This window comes from Macaca thibetana, chromosome 5, assembly GCF_024542745.1.
Source record: "Macaca thibetana thibetana isolate TM-01 chromosome 5, ASM2454274v1, whole genome shotgun sequence".
In the NCBI taxonomy this organism is placed as follows: Eukaryota; Metazoa; Chordata; class Mammalia; order Primates; family Cercopithecidae; genus Macaca; species Macaca thibetana.
The window spans coordinates 63,598,207-63,616,150 of record NC_065582.1 but is presented as its reverse complement, the minus strand read 5'-3'; positions in this window follow the sequence as shown (position 1 = coordinate 63,616,150).

Sequence of the window (17,944 nt, the reverse complement as noted above, 5' to 3'; positions counted from 1 at the left end):
TTTTATGTCACAAGGGAAATGATCGATCGAGCATACATACACATTCTCTCACACACAGAATTATGAGGGAAAATGAAAAAAATAATTTAAAAACAAGCCATTTACTTTTCTTTTTTCTTTTTTTTTTATCTACACAGGCTATAGACTAAACTTAAGTGAACATGAAATTAAATAACATTTATTAATCATCTAGTAAAGGCCTCTTACTGGAAGGTAGTATGAGAAAGAAATAGAGAATAAAATGGGTAAATTCCCTTTCTTGTTTCTAAACTAGAGGAGATAAATAAGCAACTGAAATAAATATATTTATATAAGTCCAAACGGTAAAATAATATAATATATTTGGAGATTAGCATAACAGACATGCCAATGAAGTAGACAGATTTACAAATGATTTGGATATTAAGGAAAACTTAAAAACAGAGGAAGAAACACAATAGGGGTCTTTATAATAACAGAGCTTAAAGAGATACTGTTACACATTTGGTTATATTCACTTAAGCATTTTCTTTCTAGGTCAACTTGTTTGAATGTAGTCTCCTGAGAAGAATAATCCACTGTCAAATCATACCATACTGTTTATATGAATGTGCTGATCGTGAAGACTTAATTTGTGTAATTAAAGGAGCAGAACACAAAAATAAGGCTACATCAAAATTGCATTGACATCATGAAATGGCAAGAATGAATCTCTTAATTCTGAGGCCAGCCTCATTAGAGACCCAAGCACCAAAATTAGAAAACATTTCTTCACAGGGCCCTATCATTTCTGCACGTCTTGTGAGAAGAGGTACTAAGGGCATTTTGTTGTACATTGTCTTTTCAAGGATATTTGTGTAAGGAACAAGTTTGAACAATGTCTCCTTCTAGAGCAAAAGATAGGCATGCTTTCTTCCCATTATAAAAATGCAGATTCTTTTAACTCAAGGTTCCTTTTGTTTAATTCAACCACACTGCATGTGCTAGCATCCATCTAGTCTCTTCTGCACCATCCCATGGGATGGAGGGGTAAGGGAAACTGATGCAAATTTGTGCATGTTCCTGCTGCTTGTTGTATACTGACCCAGAAATTGTCTACCTTATAGTAGTATCCACAGAGCTTGTTAGATGTCAACTTAGGTAACATCTCAAACCTTTCATACTTCTGCACAGTTTTGGGAATGAAGATGGGATGCTGATAGAAATACAGCTTTCTGAAAGAAAACATAAGGGCGTCGTAGGCCAATTAACCTAATTTGAAGGGACACCATCAGAATAAATAGCAAATGCATTGACAAAACTGCATGGTAAATTGGGCAAAATAGTCCTCTTCTTTATTGCCTGTCAGTGAGAAAAAAACAGGACAGTAGTTATAAGATGAGTACTTGAAATAGTTTCAGAGACAACTTCCTGAACAATATCCTTATTGTTTACTATCCTTTAGGCAGGAGGCTTTCTTAAAGAACTGGTGGTCAGCCTTGTTCCATTTGATCGCAACAACTAGTCCTAAGATATGTCCTCGATATACAAGAGGTCACTCTCTCTTTCAGACAATAGTCAGAAAAGCATGTGCCTAAGCTGAATGAGAACAAAATAAAATTCACCAGTATGATGGGTCACTTTGAGTACTTTCTTTCTCTTGAAAGTGGAGGGAATACATCACCTATTGCTTGTCAAAAAAAAAAAAAAAGGCAAAACTTGGACTGTCTTAGAGCTTAGCTCTCCTGGAGCTATTATGCCAACCTCAGATCCATTGAAAGTCCTCAGGTTATTACCATGATGTTATCACATCTCTGCTATCAGGGACAATAGTTAAATACTGAAAACTTTAGTTCACCAAGTAAAGTTTCTAGGAACTATGTAAACAGATTAACAATGCTCAACCCCTCTGGCATTCAATGAAATTTACAATTTATTTGGATGGCTGCCTAGCCAAAAAAAAAAAAAAAAAAAAAAAAAGGGGGGGGTGGTTAGGACTTTATTGGAGTCTTTAAGTATTGAAGATAGTACATGGTGAATTTATGCATTCTTTTTGATCTTTTATATTGGCTGTCCTACAAAGAAGCATTCTTTCAGTGGTGCCTAAAATTAATATACTGTTTCAGAAATTGTCCATCCAGTTGTGGCAAGTTCTTTATTTTTGTGGTGCCCCAACAAAAATTACCATTTTGGGCTATGAGTCTCTGTGATTGATAATCTTGCTGACTAGAGTCTTGAGCAAAGAGAGGCAGCTTCCCCACCCAAAGGTACTCCCTAGGATTTTGGACTTACTGCTTTCCTGACATGGCTCTCACATACACTCCTTTTGAAGGCAGCCATCAGATTGCTATGAGGTTCTCATCAAAACTGAATGCCTAACCAAGGGATGTGGTGACTCTCTTGCCAGATATTCTCATGTCGGAGTAGGCACATTTGTACTAAATAACTAACGAACTAGTAAGAACCCAACAAGTTTTATTTGCCTAATGGAAATGATCTATTCAAAAATAAACTCATCTTAACCCTAATAGCATTTTGGCATTACATGAAAAAATTGCAGTAATCTTCCACTCTGCCACCTGGAGCAAAGCTTCTGGCTCATTAGGGCCCTCAATCCACCAAGGCACCCTTAGTGCCTGGGCTTGATTCAATGATGATTCAGCTAAATTAAAAGCCATTATTGTCATTGGACTAGTGAGTTGTTCAGAATTGAACTAAGTATAATCAAAAGCAAACACAGTCACTCTGCCTACTGAGCAGAACTAAAAGCCATTCTCATAGCTCTGGCCAATCCCTTGATGGTCCTTGCCATATTTTACTGACTCTTGGTCTATTGCCACTGCCCTAGGTGTTTCATCTGCCACTTTGAAAACTTCAGACTGGCAGATTAGATACCCCTTTTTGGAATTATTAACTATGGAAACAAATATTGGCTGCTTATCAAAACATCTAGGTAACTTAAGTAGATACTCAGAGTAAGAGCCAGTTCTATGGTATGTCAAACAGAAAATAAGATGTTTCTCAAGGATACACTGCCCAGATTAATACCATTACTGTCAGAAACCATCATTATAGTGAATATGTAACATATTCTAGACTATATCTGGTTACAGTGTGAAGGACTCCATATATTTCTTTTGCTTTTGACCTCGGAGTCTTTTGTCTTCTACCAATATCCATGGAACTTTAGCAGACTAACTTGTTCACTTGTAATTTGTGTAAAATTTCAGACTCTTCACAATTCTTGATGCTTATGGCTAAACATTTAAAAACTTGGGACTTAGCAGGTATAATACTTCTCGTGTGTAGTATTTGAATTGTGGAATGTGTGTATAAGAATGTTCATGTGCATATGAATATCTCCATTTCTCACTTAATAAAATGTACTTACAAAATTTCATCGTGTGTATGAAAATGGGAAGTTTTAGACTATTTTGAAGAGTGGTTTTCCAGATATGCTTTGTAGAGACAATGCCAACTGAAGTGTTAATCTGAGTATTTTTCCAAGTAAAACTCCTACATGAACAAATGCTGCATCTTTAAAATTATAATTATTTTAAAACCAAAATATTTCAACTACTCAATATTTATATCAGCAACAAGTAGGAATAGGTTAAAAGTTGTGTTATTATAATACAGAGGACACTGTGTTATTGCTATTTTTTACTTTTCAGATATTTATTTGTAGAAATGGTCAACTTAGTAGTTTTATTATGCACTAAATTCATTTTTTAATGAAAAAAACTGACCCAAAATACTGTAAGTAAATTAGTGAAAGTAAAATATTGAATTCCAAGAATGAATGGTAGGATTTGAAAAGCAAATATTTAAATTATTATTAAGATCATGAAGCATTCTCTCCACAGTTGTATTTCTGTTTCCATGAGGAACTAGGTTTATTAGATCTATTGCCATGCAAGCTAATGCATTACATTCCACCAGAACAAATGATAACTGTGGACTGGTTTTCATTGCCACAGAAAGCAGATATAAATTTCAAAGCTCGTTCTTCTGGATTGGCTCCTACATATACAGTACCAACTGAAAAATCCCCTCATGATTAAAAATGGGAAGATAAACATTCCCTGCACATTTGGTAGACTTTTTTTTTTTTTTTTTAAATCAGTAAATACAGTCATGGATAAGAGAATAAGTGTTTTACAGACACAAATACTGTTTTTTTCCTGGAAGAGGATAAGAACCACCTAACACAATCATCCATTCCGAGATTCAATGTCAGACAAACCATTGCCAGAAAAGTTTTACCTAACAGAGTTTTATGAAAAAAAAACTATCCTTTGACTTTTTTGTTAAATGTTTGGAGATCATTTTCTGTTTTGGCCTCTTTAGTCTCCCAGGAGCTAGTTACATAAAAAAGTATGTTCTCACATTTAGTGATTCTAGCATTGCTAATGAATATTGTTTTTGCCATTATTTTGGTGCCTTGTTACTGAGTTTTAGCAACCACCATATAAATTTAGACAGCATCATAAAATTCATCCTGGAAAAAGGACATGTCTGGTATACTATAACTCTATTTCAACTTTGTATGAGAGAGTAGCAAAATAGCGATTCACTGCATAGCTCTCTGAAGTCTATACTATTTTGTTTTCTGCATATATCCAATATACCAAGTAAAATGGCAAAATTGTCTATTTATTTCTCATTTATGTAATAGAAACTTTTTTTTTTTTTCATATGGGAGAGTTTAAAGGCCTTACTGATATGAAGTCATTTTCAGGAAACCTTATAAAATTCCCAGTTATTAGACCAAGGTCGTGACCTACTCTATCTACTGTTAAATGGCCATCATACCTTAAATAAGTTAATATTTGTAGATGTGTGGTTTAAATATGATTGAATATGTTGCATTCTTTAGGGAAGTAGTAGAAAAGTTTGAAAACACTGGACTGTCAAAACTTGATTATTTGTATTCTGTTTTTATATGCCCTTCACCCTGGAATGCAAGCTGCCTGTGGGCTGAGTTTTCTCTGCTAATTTAACTCAACTTCAGAATAACTACATTATTTAGTATCTAAACCAGAACACTTTTGAAAGAAAACAAAAAGTAGCAATGTTAATAATTTCATTGTGAAAATAAGTGTAAACCAGGACTGTCCTAACAAACGTGGGCGTTTATTCACACTATTTGTAATAAACCACAGGTTTGATAAACCTCTCTTCCCTATACCAGCCTGTGCTGAATGATCCCAGGCCTCTCCTTTGGAAGCAAACCATTTTTAATTCAAACTGGAAAGTAGAGAAGAACACATATTTCAGCAGGCAGATTTGCTACCAAGAAGTAAAGGAAAGAATTGAGCCAGGCTCAAATGATTAGTTTGTTCTCCCCATATTTATTATGTCAAGCCTTTAATCTTGGAAGAAACTGATGGTGGGGGACAGCAAAAGGTCAAGGGTTTCATACCACTGTACATCTCTTTATATGGAAAAAATACGTCAGAGTCAGAGGTGTTTATTCCCTACCACTTAAAACTTGCACTAGTTTCTAAGCACAGTCCTACAATTGGGGCATGGACGTACAGTTGTTGAGATAATGTATGTTTTAGCAGAAAAGCAAAGTTAGTGTAAGTTCTTAGCTCTTGTGTTTTCAAAGACTAACCTAGAAAGAAATAGTGTAAAGTTTATGCCAAAATTATTTTTAAATAGATGACCAGTTAGGGACTCTTTTTATAACCCAGTGGCCACAAATTAGAAAGGTAGAATAGTAATGTAACAAGATGGTTAGATGTGTATCTACGACCATGAGAAACTCAAGAAACATGTATAGAGTGTGATCCTGGTTGTGAGAGTGAGAGCTTAGACTAGGAGAGAAGAATGTTAAACCCCAGATAGGCTTATGTACATGAGGGCAGATAAGACTATGTCTTATTTCTCAAATGAGGGGTTGGTGAATCCCTGTGCCCAGTATTTAGATTAAAAATAATGCATGATGGTGAAACCCCGTCTCTACTGAAAATACAAAAAAATTCTCCTGGCATGGTGACATGCGCCTGTAATCCCAGCTACTCCGGAGGCTGAGGCAGAGAATTGCTTAAACCTGGAGGGGCGGAGGTTGCAGTGAGCCGAGATTGTGCCACTACACGCCAGCCTGGGCAACAGAGGGAGACTCCATCTCAAAAATAAAATAAATAAATAAATAAATAAATAAATAAATAAATAAATAAATAAATGCATGATAAATCTATGTTATGCATAATATAGGACTTAAAGTGGTATATATCTTTTTTTCTTTAAACTGCAATATATCACAGGGACCCAGTGGAATAATGGGAATTATATTTGGGAATAATAAGGTAAGGACAGCAGCGAGGAGACTGGATCAGAATGCAGAATTAAGGTTCCATAGCCTTCTGTTGCTTCCCAAAATGCCAATATATTACATTAGTCCTTAGAACTTACAGCAATCTCACAGAGGTGACGAACTACAAACTACTGAGACAACCATTCTGGCATTCAGGAAAAAAAAAATAGAGTAGGGGAGAAATAGAGCCATAAAAACACAAACTTATATTCATAGATAAATGTATATTTATTGTACAAAAATTGTTGATGGTTTGAATGCTTGACACCTTTTGAACACTCTTCCTATGTTTGGATAATGCATTTGTACAATTTTTATAATTCATACCAAGGAGAAGTGCAAGATTACATTGTTGGCAGGGTTTGCTCCTTCTGAGCGTTGTGAGGAAGAATCTGTTCCATGCCTCTCCTCTGGCTCCTGGTGGTTTAATGGTAGTCTTCAGGTTTCCTTGGCTTATAGATGCATCATCATAATCTTCGCCTTTGTCTTCATATGGCAATCTCCTTGTGTGCTTATGCAAATAAAGGCACTTTCTGTGTTATTGGGGGTTAGGACTTCAATACATGAAGTTGGGACACAACCCAATCCATAACACTAGTACACTGATATGTGTTTCACTGTCTATGTTACAAAGGCCAAAAAATGGATATTTCTGCTAATGATTCCCTGTGGCGAAGTCGAGATATCACTGGCAATATAGCTTATGAGCTCAGTTTGGGGACATTGTAAATATTCTCAGGCCTACGTAAATTATGCTTTTCTTGCTACACTAGAATCCACCTTATATACTTATAAATATGCAAGTAAACATGACCAAAGGTGCACACATGCATACACACACACACACAACCCAATTCAACTTTGACAAAAATGTTTGTTTGTCAAAACATTCAAATATTTGAATGCAAATATCCAAATCTAGCTTAAGTTTGTTTCCTTTCAATGTATCAGCTAAAGGAGTATTACATACTTTGTAGGATTTCAATAAATATTTCTCGAATGAAAATGTAAATATTTAGAATGTTGTGTTAGAATTAGTCAATACCTAAATAATCCTGAAAAATGTATTTGTTGGCTGAGATCTGTAATTCGAGGACCAAACCATTTTCTTAGACACATCTTTCTTTAAGATTTCCTTCACTTATGCAACCAAAGAACTTTCCTTTTGGAGGAAGTTATAAACATGAAGATAAATGTCATCTTTGTGCCCATATTCCTGCTCGCTCTCATCAGTTTTCACAGAGTAATAAACCTTTTCAGGTTACCTTACTAGTTCAATTTACCCAAAAGAATCATTCCATATTTCAATTCTGCTTTTGGTTTATTTAAATTTGGGTAAAATCCTGGTTGATTTTGCTTGTTATTATACATGTTTAGTTTCAACCATTGTCAACTCAGTTTAACAACTGGATTATTGACAGTTGTTCCACTTCTATTTAAAGATTGGTTTGCAGTATCAGTCCAAGAAACATTTTTTCAGTTATATTAAACCATATATGATGATTACATAAACAGATGTTTTATGTAATCATTATATATTATTCAGTTCAATTGTATTATAACAAGTGTGACCTTTACTCCAGTTCCCAATAAGTTTGGAAAATTTTCAGCCTGACCATGTGGTAGAAAAAAACAAAACAAAACAAAACATTTTCTTGGGAGGAATTCAAAGCTGCCAAAATATGCATAAAGAAGAGCCAAACGTCAATAGGCAAAACAATGGGAAAATGCCTGCAGGACGTGTCAGATATCTTCGAAGCAGCCCCTCCCGTTACAGGCTTAAAGGCCTAGCAAAGAAAAATGGTTTCATGGGCCAGGCCCAGGGCCCCATCGCTCTGTGCAGCCTCAGGACATGGTACCCTGTGTCCCAGCCATTCCAACTTGAGCCATGCCTATGAGTCCAAGGCACAGATCCGACCCTTGATTCAGAGGGTGCAAACACAAGTGTTGGTGGGTTCCACATGGCATTGGTCCTATGGTTGTGGAGAGGACAAGAATTGAGGCTTGGGCACCTCTGCCTAGATTTCAGAGGATGTATGGAAATGCCTGGATGTTTCTATACATCCTCTGAATATATACTTTCAGAAGTCTGCTGCAGCGACAGAGCCCTCATGAAGAACCTTTACCAGGACAATTTGGAAGGGAAATGTAGGGTTGGAGTCCCCATAGAGAGGCCCCACTGGAGCACTGCCTAGTGGACTTGTGAGAAGAGGGCCACCATTTTCCAGACCCCAGAATGGTAGATCCACCAATCGCTTGCATCGTGCACCTGGAAAAGCCATAAGCACTCAATGCCAGCCCGTGAAAGCAGCCACAGGGGCTGTGCCTTAAAGAGTCAGAGGGGTGGAGCTACCTAAGGTCTTGGAAGCCCACTTCTTGCATTAGCATGCCCCAGATGTGAGACATGGAGTTAAATGAGATTATTTTGTTGTTTTAAGATTTAATATATTATAATGCCAAACCTGCTGGGTTTTAGGATTGTATGGGGTCTGTAGTCCCTCTCTTTTGTCTGATTTCTCTCTTATGGAAAGGGAATAGTTACCCAATAATTACACCCCCATTGTATCTTGGAAGTTACGAACTTGTTTTTGATTTTACAGGCTCACAGGCTGAAGGGACTTGTCTCAGTTGAGACTCTGGACTGTGGAATTTTGAGTTAATACTGAAATGAGTTAAGACTTGGGGGACTGTTGAAAAGGGATGATTGTGTTTTGCAATGTGAATAGGATATGAAATCCGGGATGGGCCAGGGGCAGAATAATATGGTTTGGATTTGTTTCCCCATCTAAATTTCATGTTGACTTGTAATCTCCAATTTTGGAGGACGGGCCTGGTGGGAGGTGATTGGATCATGGGGATGGCTTTCCCCCTTGCTGTTCCCATGAGAGTGAATGAGTTCACCTGAGTTCTGCTTGTTTAACAATGTGTAGTACTCCCCGCCTTTTCTCCTTCTCCTGCTCTGACCATGTCAGATGAGCCTGCTTCCCCTTCACCTTTTGCCATAACTGTAAGTTTCCTGAGGCCTTCCCAGCCATACTTCCTATACAGTTTGTGGAACCATGAGCCAATTAAATCTCTTTTATGTATAAATTACCCAGTCTCAGGTATTTCTTTATAGCAATGTGAAAACAAACTAGTACAGGTACCAACATTCAAACCATAGCAATGACCCAGAGGTAAATCTAGCAAAAATAAAAATAAATAAAATAATCCATTGCTATGTTTGTAATAAATCAAAAATGAATGCCTTAGGGTTAAACAGATCTTCATCAATTTTAGCATGTATCTGACATTGGAGAGCTTGTTTAAAAACAGATTATTGGGTATCACTTCCAGAGTTTCTGAATAGTTCTGGGGAAGGGCTGAGAATTTGTATTTCTGAGAAGTCTCTAGATAATAATGATGATAATTGGTCTGGGGATCACATTTTGACATTCACTGAGATAGAATAATTATTTTGCCTCTGTCCCCAGCACTGCCTTACATATTCATTTTACCTTTTTGATCTCTAATGGTATTTGAATTATCTTTTCATTTTATATATATATATATATATACACACACACACACATATATATATATAATAAACATTATAGAGAAAAATACTTGGGATTCATAATAATCATTTTAGGAGAGAGACCTCCAATGCAAACATGGACAATATCTGAGAAGTTACTGGTTAGTCTGAAGAGAGAGAAGTTTTTTTGGATGAGAGTATGATTCTATTTTTCATTTCTGAACTAGAGATCAAGACTTGGTCTGAACTAAGTTACAACACAACAGACAGCAAAGGAGGTGGGAAAGAACAATATTGTAGTATTGCTTGGGAACTTTACTACCTACTCAGACTGCCCATCTGAAGTTGGCCTTCCTGGTGTGAAACAATGCCAGACAGAGATGACAGGAAAAAATCAAATTCCAAGTCTATAAAAGCTGGTGAGATGAATTAATCTGTGGTTTAGGCTTCAGCTACCTTCAGAGAAGGGAATCTGTGTGTAAACACATCTGTGTCTAGATTTTATATTTTATTATTTCTTCATTTTCCTTTTCTTAATAAACTTGGTTTGGAATGTTGGTCCACCTAAGCCAAGACAACTGAAGAAGGGAAGTTCCTTTAGAAACTGATTGTGGTACCAGCCATAAAATTCATCTGCCAAGAGGAAAGGAGATTTGGTAAAGCTGTGATATTTCATTCTGGTAAAACTTAGGAACCTGGACAATTATGGCCATCTATGATAACTTTTCTTCTCCATATGGCAATTCATAGTGAAAGTAATCTAGAAAAATCACTAAACATCTTATTTTTCAGAGGCAGATTCACAATCTGTCAGATAGTAACATTACCATATATATCCTTGTAAAAGATTACAAATAATAGAATCTGTCTATTCTCCATAACAAATATTGCCAAGGTTATGGAATTAATTGTGATTCGGTGTCTCAGATATCAGATGCAAGAATGACTATTATAGACATCATTTGGTATGCACACACAGAAGAGGGGACAATAAGTCTTTAACAATTGCTAAAATAATATCATGGCCTTTTTAAAACTTGAGATAATTTGAAGGAGAAAACGCTTCTTCAGAAATAATTTAGTTCATCATTTGTAGAGATGTTTTTCTACAAAAGACTCTGGTAAAAGGGCAAAAAAGAAAAGAAAGATAGCTTTGTTAAATGTCAGTGATATGTATCTGTTATTCTTCTGCTTTGCAGACTAATAAACTGAAAACCATTTGCTTTAGAAACAGAGTTGCTATTAGCTCCATATAGAAATTAATGCACTGTAGGGAATTTCTGCTGTTAAAAAAAAAAAAAAAAGTGTTCTTAAGAATTTGGAGTCATCTGAGCCACCCAGATTGAGTGTTTTCTGGCACCTAAGGTGTTATGATTGCTATGGTCCTGTCACATGATGCTATTTTGTCTAGCAAACATAGTTTTAAAATGCCATAAAGAACTTTGCCCAAATGCTTCAGCTATAAGCCAAGGCATTTCCCCCTCTCAGCTTGATGAGGACAGCATCTGCCATTAAAAATAAATAAATAAAACAATTAATATACTTCTACAACCTCAAAGTTAATTTGAAAAAAATAAATGCCAATTGTAACCATATATAATATTAAGGGCCGTGAAAGAATACTTCACAATCAACAAAACCGATACTATCATTTTGCAATTACAATACTGTCATTAGAGTGATATTTGCTGTACGGGAGAGTAAAGGGAGGTAAATGGTTTATTCCTTATATTCTACCTACTTCCTCTTGAAATAGTATGAGGGGGTAGAGAGCTAGTAGAATTCAAAAAGGAGAGGATATGGTATGAGTTTTAATTTACTGACCGGTAAAATCAAAACTCTTCAAGGAATAATGTTTCCTAGTTATCTGTCTGATATCAGTTGCAGGCAGGAGTTAGAGGCAGTGGGGCTATAGATAAGTAACATTTAAAAAATGTGGATAGATAAATTTTATATATGCATAGATGTTAATACTTTATGAATACATAGATATAGGTATAAAGAGATATAGATCAATTTTTTTCCAAATGGGTGTATATATTGTTTGTTCTTGGAATGCTAAACATAGGAGAATTAGGGAAATTCTAGAGGTAAAAGTAGAATAAAAAAATATTTGTTATAATACATATCTTTCTTTGTACACTAAAAGATTAGGGAAGTGTTTTTGAAAGTATCTTATTTATCTGACTTTGTGATTCTCAGAATTCCACAATAGATAATTCAGTATTGAAATACATGCTGACCAAGTTCAAAGTAGAAAAATAGAAGCACAGGTTTGTATGTAATTTTAGGTTATTCTATGTCTCTGACTAGTCAAAAATAATTTCTAGCTAAAACAATGCATGGTTTATGCCATCTTCATAAAATACAATTTTGTGTTAGAGCATAATGTTCTAATTAATTTCTAAGCACTCATGGTTTACATTACAACCCTGATGATTGCGTTTAAGGTCATTTAGCACAACAGACTTTACATTGTAACAGAGAGGAGCCCAGAGTTCCTTGACTGTAAGCATTAATGTTAAACACTTTAGGGGAAGATCTATGCTGTCTACTTTAGTTGACCAATCTAAGGTGAAACCCTTGGAATCAGCCCAACGTGGTGTGTATGCTTTAGTGAAATGCTTTAGATAAGTTGTTCAGCTCTGAGTCTGTTTCTCCACACAAGAAGTCATGGTTTGTTATAACTCTTAGACTTAGGAAGCAATTCCTGTGGCTTCTCAGAAGGCTGATCTTTCAAACTTTACATTTGGAATAACTGAGCATCTCTGACAGCTGTGCATGACTGGAAGGGAACTGTTAAAGATATGAAGATCACAGCTGTGCTTATTTTGGAAGATCCACGGTTCACAGTCAATTGTTGTGCTTAGATTAAAATGCATAGCTGAGATTTCCAAACGTGCAATGATGGGCCAGCACTGGCTATCTTAAGAGCATATTGGCATCTATGAAATTAAAGAGAATGATCAAAATTAAAGTCTGTACCTATACTTAAACAAGCGATTATATTGCCTCAGGGATCCAAGTTGTTAACCTCATCAATTGGTTTGAAGGTAAAATACTTCCGCTATTTTTTCTTTTTATCTTTCCCATTTATTAACGTAAAACAAAACGGAAAAAAAAATGGAAAAAGATAATTTGGTGGCCACATAAAAATAAAACTTCTTTAATTTCAGAAAATGGTATCTTGTTTTATGCAAAATTATGATTTTTAAAATTAGGCTCATATTTAAAAAATAGAAATATTAAATAAACACATATTTTTCAATGAGCTACATTAGTGAAAGGCTTAAAAACCTTGAGGCCATTAATTCTTTCTGTTAAATATAAATGACTGATCACACACTTCTAGTTCCCTATATGTAATTTTTATATTATTTTCAGATAAAATGCTTAATAAAATAAAGCATATTTTGAAAGATTTGCTTTTAGGTGACTTCCTTCCCTATCAGCAACCTGTAATATGTATAGCTTAATGAATATCCTAGACTTACTATTCTCTTAAATAGTTTGAGGAGTGAGGATATAAGCAAAGGAACAATTATGTGTTGCTCCCTAATATGTCCTTTCTCTACTGCTTCAGTAAACCCAGAGCTATGAAAAATATTATTTAAAAATGAATAGATTAATACGGAGTTTTTCACAATAAAAGCAAAACCTCAAACAAAGAATAAAATGAACAGAAAAGGAGTTCAGAAAAAACAAAGTCTTGGTGAATATTAAAAAATAATAGTAATATGGGTCAAAACTATGTTTTTAGCAAGACAGGAAAATAAACCAGAAACTGTAGTTTTAAGACATTTATTAAAAATATAATATTTTCATATTATTTATTTTGGATGATCCAGGCTATTTAGCCTAATGTTTACTAATACATTTCTTAAAATAAAACTGCCTGGGGCTAGTTTCCCAGAAAGTGTAGACTCCAAAATTATTTTGTAAATGTGTGTGTGAGGAAGCTCCAGTTCACCAAAGAATAGGGTAGGTGGTAATATCTGTGAAGGGAGTAATAAAGGAAGAAAGGAAGGGAGGAAGCAAGGAAAGAAGGAGAGAAGGAAGGAAAGAGGGAAGGAAGGAAGGAGGAAGCAAGGAGGGAAGGAAGGAGCAAGAAAAATAAAACTCATTACGATTACTTCTGCTTGTAAGTTGCTTTAAGGTAAATTTTTAAAAAGGCCCTATATTTTTTAACATTCACTAGAATCTAAAATATATTTTGCTGAATACTGTGCTCTTGATTTTAAAAAACAAAATAAGGAGTTTAATGGAATATATAATGCATCTGTTTCTGATTGTTTTGCACTTAAATCATTAAAATCTTGCTTTCTTTGTCTCAATTTGTTATGCAAAATCATTTTCCACAATTTCAATAATCATTTTAACTGCATTTTTTCTTAAGCACAGGCCTATTTTCCAAGTACAAATAAATTTGAACAAAAGATTTGATTTTTGTTAGAAACTTCTGCAGATGGGAATTTTGAAATATTGCTCATGTTATTATCCTGGTTTGGAATAAAATATGAATTAGGGCAAAAAAATAAAATGCCTGGTAAATAAATACATATTTAAACTTTGTTTACCATTCCATTCACAGATTTTGATGTCTGCCAGAACATAATATTGGCTTGAAAGACGGGTTGTTGGTTAAGTTGAAGCCAAACAATTCAAGATTTAGGAAAACAATAACTGAACTTAGTTGAAAAACAAGTTATTGCAGACTCCACTTAAGTCCCATTGCCACTTAAATCCCATTGTGTTTTTGCATGTCTGGACTACATGATGTAATGATGCTAAGCTGAACTGTAGTATTTTAGCCTTATGTCTGTCCTTTAAACCATCTTCAGTCATAGATAAGCACTATGACCAAGTTAATCTGCTGAATAGTTCAAATTATAGTTTAAATTGAAGCAGCTCAAATTAAAAACATTTTTCATTGTTATATCAGCTTATTATAACTTCATATTGTCAGACTGACACAATCTACATACCAGTATTTTGTGCTATCATGTTTTAAAATGTAGCTAATTTCACACACACTTGTTGGTAAAATGTAAGTATTGATACAGATATAGACAATATTTATCCATTATATATCTGAGTGGTTAAAATTAAATATCATCTAGATATCACTGCATCTTTGATACACTTCTGTTCCAGCAATACAGAATTTCCAATTAATATGTTACATTGATATTCTTTTCATCCATCAGAATGGCAAGCAATTTAAATTTTTTTTAACATTCTGTGCAGAGATGAAGGGAACAGGGCACTCACATCCTCCTGGTGAGTGTAATATTTGCTAACAACAGTCTTTCCTGGGAAAAATTTATCAGTGTACATTAAGTTTTAATTATGCACAGGAAGCTTTTTTACAGAAATTGTGATACAGATGTTCGCAGAGCACTGCTAGTAAGAGTACAGCAATGAACATGACTTACTTTTCTATCAATAAAAGAGCAGCTATAAAATGATAGACCCATAAAAGTGAATACAGTGCAGCCATGAAAAAGAAAGAGAATATATTGAATGCTATAGAAAGATGTGCATTATATGTTAATTTGTAAGACAAAAAAAGATGAATAATTTGTACAAGGCTGCTCTATTTTCTATAAATAATAATAGCCAAATATATTTCTGCATATCAGTAAGAAATACACCTGGAAGAATAATCATCAAACCAAGACAGATGGTTGTAAAGTGGACATTAGGAGGGTTTGACTTCATGCTTTTTATATTTATGCTTCCATATTTTCAGAGTGATTTTTTCAAAAGAATAAATAAAACCCTAAAACAAAGAAAACAGTGTAAGATAATACTTCCTAATAAAGATACAGGGCTAGAAAATGCTGCTAACATCCAGTTTCTGAAACCAGCACTTATTCCCCTTGGTCAGCATTTTTTTCTTTTCCTGAACACTACTCTCCATCCAAAGTAAATATTTCTACTGTGCCACAAAACAAATTATTCAGCCTTAAAACTGCAGAGCCTTTGCCATCTAGTGCTTTCCACTAAGCCACAGCAGAACTCCATATCTAATTCAGAAAACGTTTATGTTTGACCAGTGGGAATGATGATAAATTGTTTATGTTACTCTGTCTTCTGGACAAATGTTTTCATTAAGTCTGAATGCTATTTAATGATTAAGACAGGATAGTTTGAGAAAAGCGACTATTGTTATTCAATCACTACATACAGAACACATTAAGATAGAGTCATGACAAGGAGGGAAAAAATGGCAATGCTCTTTGCTCCTGGGCTCCAGTGCCACCCGTTCTCCTACTGCAATAAGTGGGAGTGAACCATCTTTCTCACTGACAAGTGACTTTCTCCCTCTCTTGCAGGAATATATGTGATACTCTGTTGTTGAGTGGGTGTTTTTAGTGTTTTGAATGTGTGTGTGTGTGTTAATACTACCATTTACAAGAAACTGCAAGGCTTAGATAGATGTCTAAGAAATATGTGCTTTTTGCTTCCCCTATTATTGTCCTAACTCAAGTTAATTTAAATAATTTAATTGCTGCAAACAATTCTGTCAAGTCCATTTCTTGCATAGCTTCAACATTTTAAAGTATTCTAATAATATAAAATATTATAAATTATGAAATAGACATGCAATCACATATTCTACTTTTTAAATTAACATGTTTATATACAAACATGGCTGAATAATATTAAATCAAGAAAAGGTGTTATTACATACTTAATCACAACCAATCTAACATTTAATGTACTTTAATTTTGAATATTTTCTATAATGCTATGATAATATGTGTTTATATTTGGATTTTCCTGATTTTAAATTATTATCTTTGAAGTCATTCCTGAAAATAAAATTACTATGCTGAACTATATGACTTGAGATATACAGCTAAATTGTCTTAAATTTAGCCTTGCATATTTAGCAAAATATCAACGATATGCTCAATCAGGTCTTGAATATTTACATGAACGATAGGTCAAATAGTAATATTGAGTAGCCAGTCTAAATCAATTTGAATTTGTTTTATGTTTTCAGTAAGCCATGTGTGGTTTTTTTTTTTCATAATAACTTTAAGTTCCTATTTACCTGGCTGATGAAAAATTCAGTTTAGTTTTATTTTAAGGACATTTCCTCTCTCTAGCTTTCTATAGCTTTATACAGTCCAGTAATTCAGGGTAAGTATCTCTGGTCTTTAGTCTATTATGGTCTCCACTGAATTGCTCATTATCTACATCAACTGGACTCTTTCTGATTTGCTAAATTCAACTAACTGTATACCTAAGTTTCTAAGGTCACAACAATTACAATTAGGCCCCTCTAATGTATGCAGGCCTTCCTCAGTCGAGCCTAACCATCCTCTGAAATGTTGGATTTAACTACATAACTGTATCACGGATCCTCAAGACCTCTCTTAGATTTAATGATTCACTAGAAGGACTCACAGGAATCAGGAAACCATTATACTTACAGTCACAGTTTATTACAGCAAAAAGGATGCAAATTAAAATCAGCAGAAGTAAGCGGGCTAAGGGCAGAGTCCCTAGTAGGACCAGGCACAAGTTTCCACGTGTCTTCTCCTGGTAGAATCTTAAAGACAGTGCTTAATTCTACCAAAAATGATGTGTAGTGATACTTACAAAGTATTGTCATTCCAGGAAGCTCACCTGAACCTTGGTGTCCAGGGATTTTTTTTTTTTTTTTTGAGATGGAGTTTCTCTCTTGTTTCCCAGGCTTCAGTGCAATGTCTCCATCTCAGTTCACCACAACCTCCTCCCTGCTGGTTCAAGAGATTTTCCTACCTCAGCCTCCCAAGCAGCTGGAATTACAGGCGTGCACCACCATGCTTGGCTAATTTTTTGTATTTTTGGTAGAGAAGGGGTTTCTCCATAGTGTTCAGACAAGTCTAGAACTCCCAACCTCAGGTGATCCGCCCACCTCGGCCTTCCAAAGTGCCGGGATTACAGGCGTGAGCCACTGTACCTGGCCAGTGTCCAGGGATTTTACTGGGTATTATTAGGTAGGCACGGCTGAATATCTGCTTGGCTTATCTTCACTCAGTCTCCAGAACCTAAAAAGGACAAACTGATAAAATGCAGCCAAAGACCTCAGTAAAACAAAGACACCCTTATCAGGTAGCACAATCTAAAGGCTTAGAGGTTACCTTCCAGGA